Genomic DNA, 18,417 nt, shown 5'->3' on the forward strand with positions numbered 1-18,417 from the left:
AGGAGAGAAGAATCAATTATACGAGCCATTATTCGCCACTTACCTAATCTTAATCTAAATCTTAAATCTAACTGCACTTAATCTTAATCTTAAATCTAACTGCAATTGTCCTTTGTTAATTTTATGATTTCCATTACGCGAATCGAGTTGAGTGTAAAAATTCTGTTTTACGACTAAACCATATTTACGACTAAACGAATCCTTACAAAACATATATATAAACATAAACATATATATAAACATTATAATGCAGAGATTGGAACACAATTCAATTTCGTGGACAGCATGTGTTCGTGATCAATCGACGCGTCAGATAATTTATTATTGAATAAACTGGCCGGTGGCGTCTGCGTTTCATGATTGGCAAGTCGATAACGATACAACCGATAGGTAACCGAAATAAATGTTCTACATCTGCGAAGTAGACGTTGTTCTACTAAGCTTTCGACGAGTGAATATTTCTCTTCTTTCTTTCCATCGATAAATCGCGTATCTCTTAGTAACATTCAACTAAATTTTACAAATTTCACCATAGGCAGAGTAATTCTATAGCCGAAAGATAGAAAAAAAGAAAAAAATGGAACAGCGAAAGAACCAAGTCAATTTCCCTCTTTCATCCAGTTTCAGAGCGAAATACGACATATATGATATTTTCATGCTTCAATTTACGATCAAAGGATATTCAGAGTCGCAACTTTTTATCGAATCGAAACTCCCAAGCTGCATGTTTCACGCAGAGGAAATGGGAGAAAGAGTTACATAAACACTGATAAGTGAGCCAGTGAGAAGTTAAATTGATCGATTCCATTTTTAAACAAGTTTTTTCGTTCTAAGATCCCATCGACTAAATCGCTACACTCACTGCTGATATTTATTTAAATTTATGTTTTTATAGAGCGCGACGAAAGAGAAGAACCTAGACAGAAATTTATTTTACTTACTGAACTATTAATAGCTGCTAGACTTTGCATATTTGTACACCTTCGCGCGTATTTTTACATCTTTCAATTTACCGTAAAACCTTATTCACATTGAACTCTTCAGAAACCAAACGATTAATCTCAATAGAGTCAACCTTCTTTACAAACAAGGTATTTCTATATTGCAACTATTTTGAAACATATACACGTATGAAATATAAACATATTTTTCATCCTAATTCCGGACACTCTTTTCACATGGATTTCGTCAAAATTATGCGGCCTTGCGATTAAAAGAAATTTTCTCGAGAAGTGTCGCGATTAGGCAACTTATTGGTATTAACAGATTATTAACAGAAAGACAAAATAAACTCCGTTACACAAATCGGATGATCAAGTTTTCGGAGGAGAAAGAGAAAGAGACAGAGAGGGGGAGAGAGAGAGTGAGAGAGAAACAAGATTTATTGAAGGGAGGATGAGGGAACGGAAACACTTTGAGGAAACACTTTGAGCTCTATGCTTCGACCTGTCCAGCCGCCAATCGAATTAGCGTGCCATCCAGCATTGATTTTGCGTCCATATCGTGGAACCATGCCGTATTTATTGTTTACCAGGTTTCCTGTGTCCTATGAATTTCAGTTTTTCCGCAAGATGCCGCAAGATGCAGCTCGTTTTCCTTAGACTCCGATGTGAAATCGCGCGAAAAAGTAAGAATGAAGGCGTTTCCATTGGATCGCGATTGCACTTTATCGTATTAATTAACTCGACATTACAGCGTAGTCCTAGAAAATCGTATTAATCGAGGTAATCCGATGCAATTGATTCACGGCCAGCGTACTGCTGCGCATCACGCGAGTCGTTGTCTCAATTATTGAATTGCTCGTTGCGAAGTATTGTAGCGGAACCTCGGAAACGAAATTAACGATGTAATTGGGGACAGGATGCATTGTAACGATGGAAAATATTTTAGTCATAACAGCTAATTCGAAGGTTGAAAAATATCGATCGAACTGTTTGCTGGTGTTCGCCCAAGGATTCGAACATGTAGGGGTATAGTGGTTGAACAATTAGATCTGGTCATATCTGTTAATTTTTCTGTCGTTATTGCATAATTCATTGTATTCTTTGGTTTACTATATACACGTATCCCGTTTGATAAATTATATTTCTAATTTTCGTTAATAATATTAATACTTTGCATTCGAAGGTTTCATTTATTCATATTACCAGATACTCCAAGTAATTTCAGTAGAAAGAACGTGTTTTCGTATAATTGGTTAAATATATGCGTAAAATGAAGAGTCATAGCCGCATCACTCATCACCTACTCACTCACTCACTATCATCGCGCAGTGCGATACGATTTTGCTTGGTAGTGTAATATATCTTCGGCCAATACGTCGGTTTATTTTTCTGATTGTATCTTACCTGTTCGTTGCAAGAATACGTGAGATAATTATGATTTGACAGGTTAAGGACAAATTTTTAATTTATTGATTTATTAAATTTTTAATTTATTAATTATTTAATTTATTTGATATTATTAGCGGAGCCCTCGATTGCGAAGGGTTATAGTAGCGTCGAATAAAATTGAAGTTGTTAATAGATCATTTTCTGATATTATATTTCAATGGATCTTCGTGGAAATTGAAATAATGTCTGATTCTATTATTTATCTTAGAAAACTTGAAAAACTAATTAATTATTCGTATCGAATTAGTAATATTCGTTTGTTTGTAAAATGTACTTGTCAAGATAGTATTATATAAAAATGCTGAATCTCGACAGGTTAATTTCTCATGTGAGTTTTCACGAAGCTTGAAAAAATAGAATTTGTAATTAGTGTTATTTGCAACAGACATTTATTTTCCCTGAAACCTATGTAGGTCACAAATATTCCTAGTAGCAATGCGTGTGAACTACATTCGCTTCTCTATGTACGTACATATGTACTCTCAAAATTTCATTAAAATCGTTCTTACGTTATTTTAAAATCCATTCTAAAATCGATTCTATGGTGACAACCAACGGTGTAACTTTATAATTCGACGAAATTTTCCAATGCATTTCAAACAGACAAATTTTTACAATCCCAATATAGAGAAGGTATAAAAATAAAATAGTTATTTTTCTTGCTCGGTTCTAGATGAGAACAATAAAAGTTGCGTGGACAGTGATTAAATTGCTTTAAGGAGAAACCTCCTATCTTTTGTTTTATATATTGACTTTTTGTTGCAATATTTTCCAAGAGCTTCGACTGGCATCGAGTCGTATAAAATCGTAGAAAAAGGCGCTAGTATTCTTTATAGTTGCATAGCTTCCATCATCGCCTGGGTAATAGGCCTCGCTTCGTCTTTGACGCGACAATCTCGTTACCAAGACTTCGATCTTCGAGTTGCTTAATGCGATATCGACATCAGAACGATGCCTCGACGAGCAATTCATCAAAAAAGTTTTTTAAATTTTATTCGTGTAATCTCGAAAGTGACTCGATATTGACCGAGAATAATACGATGTTTCATTTATTTGACGAAGCTTGGGTGAAAATTTTCCGCCGACAGATTTTTGATTGCAACCAACGACATTTGAAATTACTGACACGAGAAATAGAAATTTATTGTCATAACTAGCAACGTTGTAAATTGTTCGTATTTGCTTTGATACGAAGATGAATGGGAAATTATTAAAATTTAACAATTTAATAGCATTTACAATTATTCGTATTATCTCATTTAATTATATCATAATTGACAATACAGAAGTGTCACTGTTTCTGTATACCTAAATATATTATGTAGTATCGTTTGTTTTTTTACAATAACTGTGCAATTCCATCGTATTGATGCCTTTTCTACTGTAATTCTACTCCTAACTAATTACATTGAATCAACGTCAGTCATTCGCATAATAACAATTCTATTCCCTGATATTCCCAACCCGAAAGCAAATATCCTCTTCCAAATTGTTGCGTATGTGTAACCATCCGATTTCTATAGTAATATATTAGCCGTACTGTATTATGTGGATTCTTCGTTGTACGAACGTAAGTAGTCAAGTGAAATTTGTGATGTTCCTTGATCTATGTATGTTACGATCAGTTTGCAACAGGTAACGACAGTTTTCCCAAGTGGTTGCACGTTCAGCAAGAAATTAATCAGCAGTGAAGAAAAATATAAAGTTCCCCTGTATTTCTAACTTTGTACTCTGTAATGTCACGGTTTCTAATCTTTCATCCATAGTTCACACTTTAAGAAAAATTAATCAATTACATTAATTACGTTGCTTAAAATCATCGAATTTATCTAGTCGGTTAAGCGTGTAAAATCGACGAACGGAAGATTATTCAATGAGAAAACTCGACATTACCAAAATGAACGTTTGCCCATGTTGATGTAGCATTTAAAGTAGCCATGTTTGCCCATGTTGAAGTAGCATTTCTATTCGCCTCCATATGAACCCATTGAATAATCGATACGAGTTGCTCGTTACACGGTAATTCCTTGCTTGCAAATTTGAAAGCCACCCCCATAGGCCCTGTTAATCGGTCAGACTAGCGCAGAGACGCGTTTCATTTGCTATAATTCGATCTTCGGACGGTTTAGTTATCGTCGCATTTTGACGCTGCTTACCAGCAGATTAATCTCTAGCAAACAATTGATAGGCGTCACAAACAGACCAGTTTCTTCGTAGTTAGCGAGTCTCTGGACGTTCAGAATATGAGGATCCAGCTGATCCACCATTACAATTAATCGGATTAATTCTCACTCCCTCTCGCCAAGGGATATATGTAATTGATTTTCTGAATCAGGGATGGCTATTCCGATAATATACAGTAAATATAAAATATAGCGAAAATACATAGTAAATCGAATTTTTCCTTTTCATTTCTTAACTTTATCTGTTCTCAAGATACATAGCTTTTGCAGTTTTCCGTAATGGGACAGAAAGCGGAACATCTTTAGGCTACCATCTTTTTCTTTTTACAATTTAAATTCGTTTCTTCAATGTCCGTTAGAACATTTTCCAGCCAATATTTTCTAAAATTTCACACGTATCCTTCCTTCGCTATAAGACGCGAGATACACGTGTACTTCAGCATCGACGTGTCTTCAACTCATCGACGCCTCTTTCTCGGCGTTTCCCATAGTCCGTTTTCCATTCTGTCCGCGTTTCATCCCCCGACCACATTTTCTGTGCAACGTGTACACACATCCAAATATGGGTTGACTGCGACACGGGAAAACTCAGCGTTAGAAACGAACGAAGAAACGCCTAACCATCGTGAAAGCGATGTGAACGCGGAAATCGGACGAGGCGAAGTTAATTTCGACTATCAGCCAGCTTTGGGCAATGAATCTCGACGATTTCCGCGAGCATATTGGACTTATCTGCTCCAGCACGCCTTGCAATCACGATAACACCTTCTGTTGCACGCACGTGAACACGCAACCCCCTCGTTACCCTCGAAACGAGCGGTCAGAGATCCGTGAACAAGATTGAAATTCGTTACGGTTACGGAAGCCGTTTACGACCCTATGGATTACGAGGGTCGTTTCGGAGAATGCAGTGAGCGATCCCATGGAGCGTAATTCTTAGCCCATTAACGGGTAACGTTGCGTTAGCGAATTTCATCTGTCACCTTTTCCCCAATGAATTTGCGTTATCGAATTCTATTTGTTAACATTATCACCACGACAAGCAATTCCAAGGATGAGCTTCGCGTTTACCTCGTCTCTACTTTTTCTATCTGGATTCTACAATTTCATGAGTTTCAAAGGATGTGGATAAAACGGCATTATGAGAAACTGTTGGTTGATTCTTCATGGGTTAACGTAGTTTTGAAGAAATTCTTCCAGGACCCGGGAAGAATATTAAACATTGAAATCGGATACAGTACCAATTCTGAGAACTTTGAAAATGACACGGTACCACAATGTCGCTATAGAGACTAATATAATGTTACTCTAGAGGCTTTCACTGCTCGAATTGTCACAATTATTTTTTATACTTCCGATCCTTGATCATGCCAAAGCGTTATTTTTAAAAAATAAAATATATAATAGAAGTGTGTATAGAACTGTTGAAAGGGTCCGTGTAACAGACTTTCGTCGATGATCTATACAACTAAAATTCTTAATACTAAATTCAATTCGTAGAATATTCAAATCTATCTATAGTTTGATCGAATCTTCGATTATAAATCGACGTAAAATTTTTGGATACTACAAGCGTAGCCATCGTTCAGTATCTCGTAAACGTCTGATGAAGAAGTACATGTTACAAGGCTTATACGTCAAATCTATAGAACACCTGAATATAACTGACTTCCCAATATTTCAATATTCCAGGTCCCATAGCTATATCGGATGTCGATTAATACGAAACATGAGAAGTCAATCAATCGATATGTTCAATGGCACGTAATCTTGATAAAAGCTGTACAAACTTGCAGTCCTTTCCTTGTTTATAACGGGAAATTGAATATAAATAATATTCATAAATAATTGAATTGATAAAGTTGCCAGTATCGAAACTAAAGTTTTCTGGGAAACGACTGTTTATGAGAAATTGTTTGTTTATGGGAATGTTATTTATTAGAAAAATATAACGATACTTATTTATTACGCATATTATAATACTTTATATAATTTTACGATATCTCTATTCTATCGTTTCAAAGATCTGTTAATTAACGATAAAAAAAAATATCTTCTTTATATCTTAAGAGAAGATATGTAAGTCCATTATGTAGTTTGCTTAAGAAGGTCAGTAGAGATTTTCTTATCTGATGGGATAATTGAGGCAGATTTATCTACGCACATGTTCAAGCACGATGGAGGGAGTTTGCTGGTACATGGTGCACACAGTCTAATTTAGGGAACTAATCGTATAACATACATCATACACAACCTATATCACGTAAAAACGTGTAAACTGAAACGTTAAAAACTGTACGAATTATTATGATTACACTTCCCTTCATATTTAGTGATATTAACCTTCATACAAACAACCTCTTCAAGGAAAAACAAAATTCTTTTTCGAAAATGGCACTTCCAATTCTTCTTATTCTCACTATTTAATTGCTAGCCGTATCAAGTAACAACGAAAAAGATAATAATATCTAAACGTTAAGCAGGTCCATATTTTGGGGGATACAATTAAAAAAGTAAATCGTCGGTGGAATATTGTTTCACCTATTAAGAATTTTGGAAGATATAATCAGAAAGGTACAACCTGGGTAGAAAATTGTACTCCTTATCGAGCATTTTTGAAAATATAATTGAGAAAGTGGAATCTGGATAGAAAATTGTTTTACCTACGAAGCATTATAAAAAGTAAGTTTAATAAAACTATACCTTGGATATTTCATATATTTTTTCATATTATACGCATTACATTATAGAAGCAAACGCGGACTGCTCAACGTCATAGGCTCAGAATCTAAAACTCTATTCGGAACTCTCCTCGAAAAAGATCTAGAACTCATTAACGAAAATATTGATACATTTGTAGCGGCACTCGACACAGCACAAATACCGCTACTCGACATAAACAACTAACGGACGACGGTAGCGCAGTGGTTAACGCATTAGGTTACGAACGTTCGGGGAAAGTAGTGGGGGGATATATGGGAGGCAGACGTAGAGAGGACGGAGCTGCGAGCGTAATCGAAATCTCCGGAAAACTAGAGAGCTTGGGCAAGGGAGGTAACCAGAGTGGAGGACTAGTGCCTGTGAACGCAAAGCGGGTGTAGCTACGGGAAGTCTGGCTTGGACAAGGAGTTAAAGCAAAACCAACCAAGTGTGAGGTTAGGACGGTGGAGTAGCCATATTAGGACGCGTGACAACAGCGCCGCTACACGGGCTACCCGAGAAACTACCCAGACGCAGCCATATTGGCGCGTGCGCCGAAGCGCGTCGCGCGGGCCACTTGAAAGTGACAGCGACTGGCAGAGTGGCAAGTGCTGACCGAGCGACATTTCCCGCCCAACGGGGAAACAGACGCAACCATGGCGAAAGGGAAGGAGGTAGAGGAAAACGCTAGGGGACGGAGGGAAACGGAACTGGCTGCGGAGCTGCCACACGTCAGCACCAGGAGCATGACGAAGGCGATGCCGCCAAAGGAGGGACCCTCCCGCTTCACGCTGGACAAGGAGGGAATATGGACTGAGGAAACAACAGAGGAGGAGGAAACCCCCGCCAGAGAAGCACCCCGAGCGAAGAGAAGGAAGGCCAACGAATCCCCCGAACCGCGGATGAGAGCAGCTACAGGGCGCGTCTCGCTGCAGTCAAACACCATGCAGAGGAGATGAGATCCTTGCTGCACCAACTGGAGGAACGACTGCAGAGAATAGAAAAAGGAGAAGGAAAGGAGGTCGCTCCTGCCGCGAACACGAGAGGGATGGAGCCTGGAGCCTCAAACGCCCCAGCGCCCAAGGGAGGCCGAACAGCTGTCATCGAATGGCAGACGGTTGAAAGAAAAAGAAGCGGAAAGAAGAAGGAAGCAGGAAAGAAGCAGCCGGCGAAGCTGATCCCCGAGACAGGGGCGGAGAGACAGAGGGAAATTCCGGAGAGTGGATTGGAGAACGCACGAAGAGGGGGAGGCAGGGGGCTCCTCCCGCGCGCACCGCGAACGTCAGCGGTAACAATCACCCTGACGGACAAATCGAGCCAATCCTACGCGGAGGTGCTGGCTGCGGCCAAGGACAGTGTCTCCCTGACCGGCTCGGCATCAACACGATGAGGATGCGGAAGACCATCGCCGGAGACGTCATCTTAGAGGTCCCCGAGGACCAGGGAAGGGAGAAGGCCGCAGCGCTCGCAGCACAGCTGACGCGGGCTCTGGACCCGAACGAGGTCCGCGTGGCGACACCCTTCCGAGCCGCGGAGGCAAGGGTGTCCCTGATAGACATAGCGGCCACCAAGGCGGAAATCCAGAACACCCTGGCGAGGAAGAGCGGCTGCAAGCCGGAGGACATCCGGCTGGGAGAAATCCGCCCCGCCCGGAACGGACTTGGCACCGTGTAGATACGAGGCCCTGCCAGTGCAGTGAGGAAACTGGCCCAGGCTGGAAAGGTCGCCATAGGCTGGTCGACGGCGAAGGTCGAAGCCATCGAACGGAGACCGTTGCAGTGCTACAGGTGCCTTGGGATAGGACACACGGGGAAGACCTGCACCGCCAAGGAGGACAAGGGGCACCTGTGCTTCAGATGCGGCGAACCAGGGCACCAGGCGAGAGCATGCACTACTGCGAGCCCGAAATGCCTGCTCTGCGAGGCGCTTGGAGTACCGTCGGTACACAGGATGGGGGAACCGGCCTGCGCCCCCTCGAAGAAAGGAAGGAAAGGAGCCGCCCGCGGATCCACGGCTACATGAGGCAGCGAGAAAGGCTCCCCGTCGCAAAGCGACCCTAAGCCCGCGAACAAGGAGGTAGGCACGGAGGAAGCCACAAACAAGGAAAGAACACCAAAGAACTGAGAATGCGCATCCTCCAGACTAACCTGCGAAGGTCAAGGCGAGCACAAGACCTGCTCCACCAAACCATCCGGGAGAGCACGGTCGCCCTAGCGGTGGTGGCGGAACCATACAGAGTTCTGGATGCCCCGGAGTGGGTCGGAGACACGGACGGAATGGTTGCCGTCACCTGGACATCAACGCCCGGGGCGTTCGCCCACGGAGCCCTGCTGGAACGCGGCAACGGATACGCCGCGGTCGAGTGGGCAGGGATGATGGTGGTGGGGGTGTACGTGTCACCTAACAGCGGACGGGCAGCGTTCGAGGAATTCCTAGACGGAGTTGGCGACTGCGTCAGGCGACGACTCCCCCGACAAGTGCTCGTCCTGGGAGACTTCAGCAAGCACTTCACGGAATGGGGGAACGCCAGGACCAACGCGCGCGGCCGCACGCTATCAAACTGGGCCGCGGGACTTGGACTTCTGTTAGTGAACAGGGGCTCGACCAGTACCTGCGTGACGTGCAGAGGGAGCCCATTGTTGACATAAAATGGGCCTCCCCCGAGGCATTCAGGCGGATCTCAGGCTGGAGAGTGGCCGAAGGGCCCGCCGCTGGCTTGCTCCACCGGGCGTACCGCGCGCTACGGCGCTCGCTACAAAAGGAAATTAAAAAAGCGAAGGACCGTGCTTGGTCCGAACTGGTCGAAACAGTCGAGTCGGACCCATGGGGAAGGCCATACAGGAAGGTGACACAGAAACTACGCGCGAAGGGCCCCCTGACAACGACGGAGATGGAACATGCGCTGCTGACGCGGATCACCGGAACGCTCTTTCCCCCACAAGAAAACAGAGTGCTGGAACGGCCACGGGAAACGACACGACCGCTGGAATGGAGGGACGACTGGGAAGTCACGGAGGAGGAGATATGGGAGGCTACCAGAAGAATGACCTCCCGCAACGTGGCACCGGGCCCGGACGGAATCCCTGGCCGGATCTGGGGGGAAGTGATGGGGGTCATGGCCCCCAGACTCCGGCACCTCTTCACAAGATGCCTGAGGGAGGGAGTCTACCCCCGGGCGTGGCGGACGACGAGACTGGTCCTGCTCCATAAAGAGGGCCAATCGACGACCTCGCCGTCAGCGTACCGGCCGATATGCCTACTGGACGAGGTCGGCAAACTACTCGAGAGGGTAGTCGCCGCCCGTTTGGAACGACACATAGCGGGCCAAGTGCCAGGTTTGCGCGAAAGCCAGTACGGCTTCCGGAAGGGGCGCTCGATGATTGACGCGGTCAGACGCGTACGAGCGATTGCGGAGGACTTGGTCTCCCGGAAAGGCGTGGCGCTGGCGGTTTCCCTGGACATCGTCAACGCGTTCAACACCATGCCATGGGACAGGATAGTGACGGCCCTGGAGCACTTCGAGGTTCCCAGCTACCTCGTCCGATTGATCCGAGCCTACCTCGACGACAGGTGGGTGTGTTGCACCTGTAAGGAAGGACAGGAAAAGCGATCCGTCGAGCGTGGCGTCCCACAGGGCTCGGTGCTGGGCCCCATACTATGGAACGTTGCGCACGACGAGGTACTGCGATGCCCGCTACCCCAGGCGCGGCCATGATATGTTATGCGGACGACACCCTAATCCTGGTCGAGGGTCGTGGCTGGCACGAGACGCTGCGCATTGGCGAAATCGCAACGGCCTGTGCGATCCGTGCCGTGAACGAACTGGGCCTAAGAGTCTCCCCTGCGAAGTCGGAGGCCACCTGGTTCTTTGACAGGAAGAGGCGAGGGACACCACCGCCCGGCCTATGCATAAACATGGCAGGTAAAACCGTCCGGGTGGGATCACAGATGAAGTATCTGGGACTCACCATCGACAGCCAGTGGACGTTCGAGCTGCACTTCGACTCTCTGATCCCGAAGGTGTCAGCGGCTGCCAATGCCCTGTGCGGCCTACTACCGAACATCGGCGGGGCCGGAGACGCGGTGCGCCGACTTTACGAGGGCGTCGTTCGGTCACGAGTGATGTACGGGGCCCCAGTATGGGCGGACGACCTGATGGCAAGCCGTCGCAGCATTCTGCTCCTGAGAAGGTTGCACAGAGTGACCGCCATCAGAATCATTAGGGGATACCGGACGGTGTCTCACGCGTCGGCGTCCACCCTAGCCGCGTCCCCCCCGTGGGAGCTGCGGGCGCTGGCGCTCAAAAAGTGATACACCCGCCGGAGAGAATGGCATCCGGGAGAAGACCCCACCGAGCAGGCGGCTCCAAACGACACAGGAACCGCCGAGGAGGACACATGGAACCTGTGGCGATCCCAACTGATCAACGGGAGAAGCGAACACCGAGGCGCGGAAGCGGTCCTACCAAACTGGGAGGCATGGAGGAGCCGCCACGGCCTCCCACTCACATTCAGGATGACACAAGTGCTCACCGGACACGGCGTGTTCGGCGAGTTCCTGAAGAGAATAAGGCGAGAGACGACAGACACCTGCCACCACTGCGGAGATGGCAGGGACACAGCGCAGCACACCCTGGAGCTCTGTCCGGCGTGGGAGCTGCCCCGCTACACCCTGCGGCACGCCATAGGGGAAACGTTGACACCCTAAGCGACTGTAGAAGCGCTGTTGAGAGGGCCACAGGAATACGAGGCCGTCCGCCTCTTCTGCGAGCGAGTTATGCTCGCGAAGGAGCGAGCGGAAAGGGAGAGAAAAAAAAACTCTCACCCCTGCAGGATAAGACGATGGAGAAGGATGGCAGACAGACGACCCAGAGCCGCCCCGCCACCACCCCAACGGACTACGACCAGAAGAAGTGACAGCGCTAGGGGCAACGACCTCCCCCTAACGCCTACTCAATAGCCGGCTCGAACAAGAGAACGCGAGAAGGGGGTGCAACTGAAGTTAATTCATAAGAGGTTCCTGGAGCACCCCTGTCACGCGCATAAGGTGGTCCTCGTGGAGTTTTAGTCGGTAGGAGTCCGACACTACTCTGCTGTTACGCGATTATTGCAGCAGCGGAGTGTCCATGAGGATTTCTCCACGTACAAAAAAAAAAAAAAGGTTACGAACGTTCGGAACGCGGGATCGAATCCCGGCGACCGAAGTCCGATTTTTATTCCACGATTTGAAATAGGAAGAAAATATAGCAGTACCCCCAGCAGCGACATCTACAGCCACCAACCACAATCATCACGGACTCGACTCATCCTCTACACATTATTTGACTCCAACAATAAACTAAAAACGATCCTCAGTAATCAAACCGCACTTATCAAACGCGTGCTAGACTATGCTAAGACGAATCAACTCGAAAACGTTAGCAACGTCATACGCAAGATTGAAAACCATAACGAGAAAAACGAAATATTGATCTCTTTACTAATTCAGACTGAATCTACCATATCGGAGCTCCATATTAACATCGACGAAATTTTTAACACTATAGTATCAGGAAAACAAGGAATCATAAACCCGCAAATTATGGAACCTAAACAGTTCTTAACAACACTCGACCAAATAACGAAGCAAAACTTTATGAGTAATCATATCGATCTTTCAGTTCAAAACTTTCTACTAATTCTAGATCTAAGTAAACTAAAATTATGGACAAATGATAACAAACTCATATATACGATAACTGTATCGTTTTCAGAAGACAACGAATGGAAAATAACAAAAATTTATCCGATACCTTTCAAGCAAAACTCTGTATTTATCGCACCTGTAGTAGAAACTGATACTAATCAGCTTAGAACGATACACCTTTGTCGATAGCCACTACTTAAACAAATATAAACGAACGGCAATCATCGACATTTGTAAGGGAACTCAGTCAAGTCACAATAGAATCAGTTCACCTGAATGTAGAATCGAATTAACTAATAATCAACAGACAGTCAAAACCTGCCCAACTGCTGTATTCAAGTTGGAAGAATTGACGTTCGTACCCTTACAGACAGAAAATCATTATATCATTATCATTAGGAAAAATGTGCAGATCGACGTATCGTGTAAAACACATAAAATCTTAGAAATCAGACAACCGAGTTTAATTAGCAGCAAAACTGGAGTTCGACTCGAGACGTCGTTGCTTGCGGACGTGTTTGCCGCGAGCTCCCGCTCGTGAGCATAAGGCTAGTTGTAATAGTAGTTGGTTAGGGGTAGATGTGTCATATCGTGGGTGGGATTAGTTTAAAGGAAACATGAGAAATACCAATTTTTAACGAGCTAGATAGTGATGGATAATTCCCATTTGAGATGAATTAGGGTGTCGTGGGTACGTACAGTGATTTTAGTTTATTGTTGACTTGAATAAGATGAGAGGGTTTAACGGATGCAAGAAGTCACAGGCTAAATTGGAAGGCGTAGCGGGGCTAAAATCGATATAACAATTAATGTTATTGAGTGAGTAAGCGTTTAGTGGATTTTAATTGAAGCTAAAGTGAGCTAAATTAATATTAAGTTAATCTATTGGCTAAATTAAAGGAAATAGAAATTAGAATTTGACTAGGATAGGAATTGAAATAAAGTGTAATTACGGTTCGGGAACTATAACAAATGAATAACTACGAGTCACATGTTAAGGTGAACGTAGGTTATAGACAGAAGTCTGGTTCGCGACGCAATTGAGAGCGGACATGTTGGTGGATCGCTCTCGCTAGCTAGGTGTTTGACAATATAAGATGATACATGCGTGTGAAAATGCAAGCAGGATTGCTAAGGATTGTGGTGAATTACAAGGGGGTGTGAGTGGAATAATATTGAGACGATATCAGAGTGTATGCATATGGAGGCGACAAGGATTATAATCATATGATCGTTTGAGTACAATTAAAGTGGGAGAAACATGAAGCGTGGCGGTCAATATTGGCATGATAAGTTGTAGGGGAATAGCTGTTAAATTAACTCGAGTACAGCAGTAGCAGCGTAGGATAAAAAAGTGTGTGATGCATTAACGGCTCATTGGTGATGGTGTCTATGATGCATAGCGGTGAATAAGTAAAAGGAGGAGTAATATAATATGTGAGTGTTAGCATACGCTGGTGATCTTCAAACCAAACAAGGGAAAAAGAACGAGTAGCATACATTATATGAATAAATATGTCGGGTTTACATTAGAATTAGGGTTAGGGGCGTGAAACGAATCCTCGCTTGGATTACGCGTTGTCGTTATGCAATAGAGAAGACATTGACTAGTGCAAATACGATTATTATAGAACCGGACAAGTAACCGCGGTAGTTAGATACTCGAGAAACTAATGACAATGATCCTAGGTTCAGTAACGAATCCGCGGTCGACGGGATGATAGATGAACGTGCTCACAAAATCTAAGTCGGACGCGTAATATTCACTGGTCGTAAGGGGTTACTCTTTTCGTCGATGAGATCGCCAGAGAGAATGACTTTCCCGTCCCGATGATGCCACAGAGGAAAGCTATAATGGGGTGTGTCTAAGGACACGAGATCATCGGATTCGTCGAAAAAAACCTTCGTTCAGAAAGTAAGGGAAATTGGCGTTGCTGCTAATCGGTCAATCTCCATATCGGTGGTTAGAAAAAGATGCTAGCCGCCCTCGAGGGAAAGTTGCTAGAGGGAGACGCCGCTCGTTGAAAAATAGGTCTCCCCTATTTTCCCGTAGTTGGGACAAAGACTGTTTGTCTGTTTGAAGGACTTTAGTTGACTAAATCTTAAGATTTATAACAGGCCCTCGGGCTAGCTGAACATGTACTGCGGAGACGCATCGACATCTGGCAATCATCTTACTCGAAGAATAGGGTCTGCGTGTGGCGAGCTACGGGACAGAGACCGTTGGAATGTTTACTGTCGAGTGTTACAACTATTTCCTTTTTAAAGAGAGCTATAGAATTATTCCATGCCTTTGTTAGACAAAGCGTTCATCCCGTGACCGCGGCTACGTTTGGCGACTGACTGTCGCCTCGAGCACAAGCTCATTATCACAACTCGCGAACAATTACAATCGGATTGAATAACTACAATTGTTCAATTACAGCTATAGTTGACTCTGGGTTGCAATGTTGCGGGATTATCCAAAATTCCAAAGGCTCCGGTGTTCTTTCATCTCCGATATATATTACACTCCGAAGACCTCGATAACCTTCTTGTACGCACGCTTGTTGTCAACCGACCCCACCAGATTCTTCTAACAGCTGCGAATCGTCTTTTGTCTCAACTGAGACCTGGACGCTCTCCGACGCTTACACACACATTCACATGTACAGTGTAAATGTATCGTCTACCTAACAATAGTAAAATTTATTGTATGAATCCAAAATAGTGACGGTTCAGAGTGCTATAATAAAAAAGATATCGAGCGCTAATTTAGAAAGGTTTTTATGCTGAGGTTTTAGTCCCCCTGTAGGGATTATCGCCGGGTGTATATCAGAGGCGGCTATTCCGTTACTATCTGGTTATTGTTTCGATAGCTGTGGCATGCAGTATATTTTGTTCACCCTATTACTGCTTCTTAACATGTGACATTACTGAGCGTGTGACACTAGCACATCCGATACCAGGCGGGCCCGTCAGCCTCGCGGTAGACGCATCGGATTACGCCATAGGAGCAGTATTACATCAACGCGTGAACGACAAATGGCTGCCGCTAAGATTCGTTACAACATCCTTGACCTCCGCGCAGCAAAAAAATATAGAGCATATGACCGCGAACTTCTTGCTTTGTACACCGCAGTTAAACGTTTTAGATAAGCCGTAGGAGGGAGAAATTTCGCGATATAAACCGATTACAAACCCCTCATGTGCGCGTTCAATCAATATCAACACAAATGTTCGCCGCGACAATTTCGCCATCTTGACTACTTCGGACAGTTCACGACCGACATCCGATACATTAAAGGCTTGGACAATAATGTAACCGACGCTCTATCTGGCATCGAAGCGATAGGGAAATCTGTGGACCATAAAACTCTCGCCGCAGCGCAAGAAAACGACACCGAGCTACGCGACATCGTCAAGTCCGATACATCCGTATTACAATTAAAGAAGATACGTTTTCCTGATTACGGCGTATCAGGCGATTTTGTATGACCGTTTGTATCGAAATCCTTGCGGCACAGCGTATATAATTCGCTCAGGGACTTTCCCATCTTTGGATACGCGCTACGCAAAACATGGAGACGACGTGTTTCGTCCGATCGTCAATAAACAAAGATTGTCGAAACTGGGCACGACAATGCCTAGCAGCCTATGGTCCACGTACCGTCATTCCGGTCCTCAATAAACCTAAGGAGCCACCATAAACCTTAACTTTTTAGTTTAATTGTTAGCACATGTTTTCAAGTTAATGTGCTTATCCGGAAGGATTTTCTAATCCTATAAGTGTTTTCGGTTTATGGCTGGTTCTTAGAAAACTCGTCAGGTTTATTGGACTCTGTTAAACATTACGGAGAGAGCGGGTAGTCACCTAATGGGAAAAACGAATGTTTGTCTAACGACAAAGCTGGTTTTTTCCATGAACAAGTTCATGAGCCACGTTGGTAGGAGGCTTCCTCCTCATACCTTTATGCATTAAGGTGGGTTATAATCAAGCGGCATCGCGGACCGTTACCCTCACTTTTCATAACGAAAAGTGTGAACAACGAATCCGCCTCCTTTGTTCAAAAAATACCTACAAACCGAGCTTCCCTCCATAATTACATGAGAGCGGAAGTTCAGTTAACTCTCCATTCTAACATACTCAACACCTCAAGACTTCCTCTACGACAACATATCTACTAGGACTCGAGCTCTGTCTTCAGATCAGTCATCGTCTCTACACTGATTCTCTCATCTAAGAGCAATCCATTTATTCTTCACTTACCTCTTACGTATCGGCGTTACTATCTTGTGTAAAGTTGTTGGAAATACATATTTTATAACCCTGTTAATCGCAGCGTTATATCACCTCAACCACCCCTAATATATCAACGGGAATCAGGGGATCGATTTGTTCGCGGCGTCGATTATTACAATCGTAACGGGAATTTACGACTTCCGTGGCGAATTTCCTAGCGGAAGCGTCTCCCCGCGACTGGTCGAAAATACAGTATGCTTATGCGAATTTCAAGAAAATTGCAATGGGTTACAATGGATTACAAAGGGAGAGGGAAGTGCAATGAATTATTACGATAAATTGTAAGGGGTGTGAAGTGGGATGAGATGATAGGAGAATTGGTGTGAGTGGAATAGTATTAAGTGAATATCAGGGTGTATGTTACAAGGGAGTCGACGTGGATTATGATCGAGTGAGTAAGTTACAATATGTTTGGGTATAATTAAATGGTAATATCCTAGGTGAACAAAAATAAATGGAATAATTGGAGGATCTAATGTTAAATGTGAGAGAAACAAGAAGTGTAATGCTCGATAATCATGGCGTGATGAGTCATAGGTGAACAATAACAAAGAACATAAAGCAATAAATTATTGAACTATTGAATTAAAATATGAAGAGGAGTTGGTAAAGTCGAATATCTATAGAAAATGCAATTACGAATTTCAATTTAAATGATAAAACTTTAAAAGGAAATAAAATTAGAATTCAATTAGAAGAAGCCAGAGTTAAATAAAATATAATAAAGAGTGGTAATATAATGGAGGAGTATTCTACGTAATATAATTGAAGAGCTATATAAATATAAAGTTTCAAGAAGAAATTTATTTTCAATCTTAAGTAATTTAAATACAATAGCTTAGGATAAATATATTTGGAACTTTAATGACTCATCAGATAAAGTCAGTTCATAATGGAAAACAGTGGAAGAATTAGAAAGTGGTAGTATATATCGTTGATTTTCAAAACTAAAAAGGAAAGGAATTAGTAGGAAACAGTAAATAATTTAAAAAGTAATAAATTAATGTATATAACGTATTCGTAAATGTTTAATATGCGTGAGTACGTTGTTGTAGATAATTCGAAAGGACGTTGGTTGTTCGCATTTATTGACGAGTTATTATAGCTCCATAACTACAAATTAATTAATTAATTACAAACTACTAAATTAATGGTTAGGGCAAGAATTGACACA

Source organism: Bombus vancouverensis, unplaced genomic scaffold (genome assembly GCF_051014615.1).
Source record: "Bombus vancouverensis nearcticus unplaced genomic scaffold, iyBomVanc1_principal scaffold0061, whole genome shotgun sequence".
Taxonomy (NCBI): domain Eukaryota; kingdom Metazoa; phylum Arthropoda; class Insecta; order Hymenoptera; family Apidae; genus Bombus; species Bombus vancouverensis.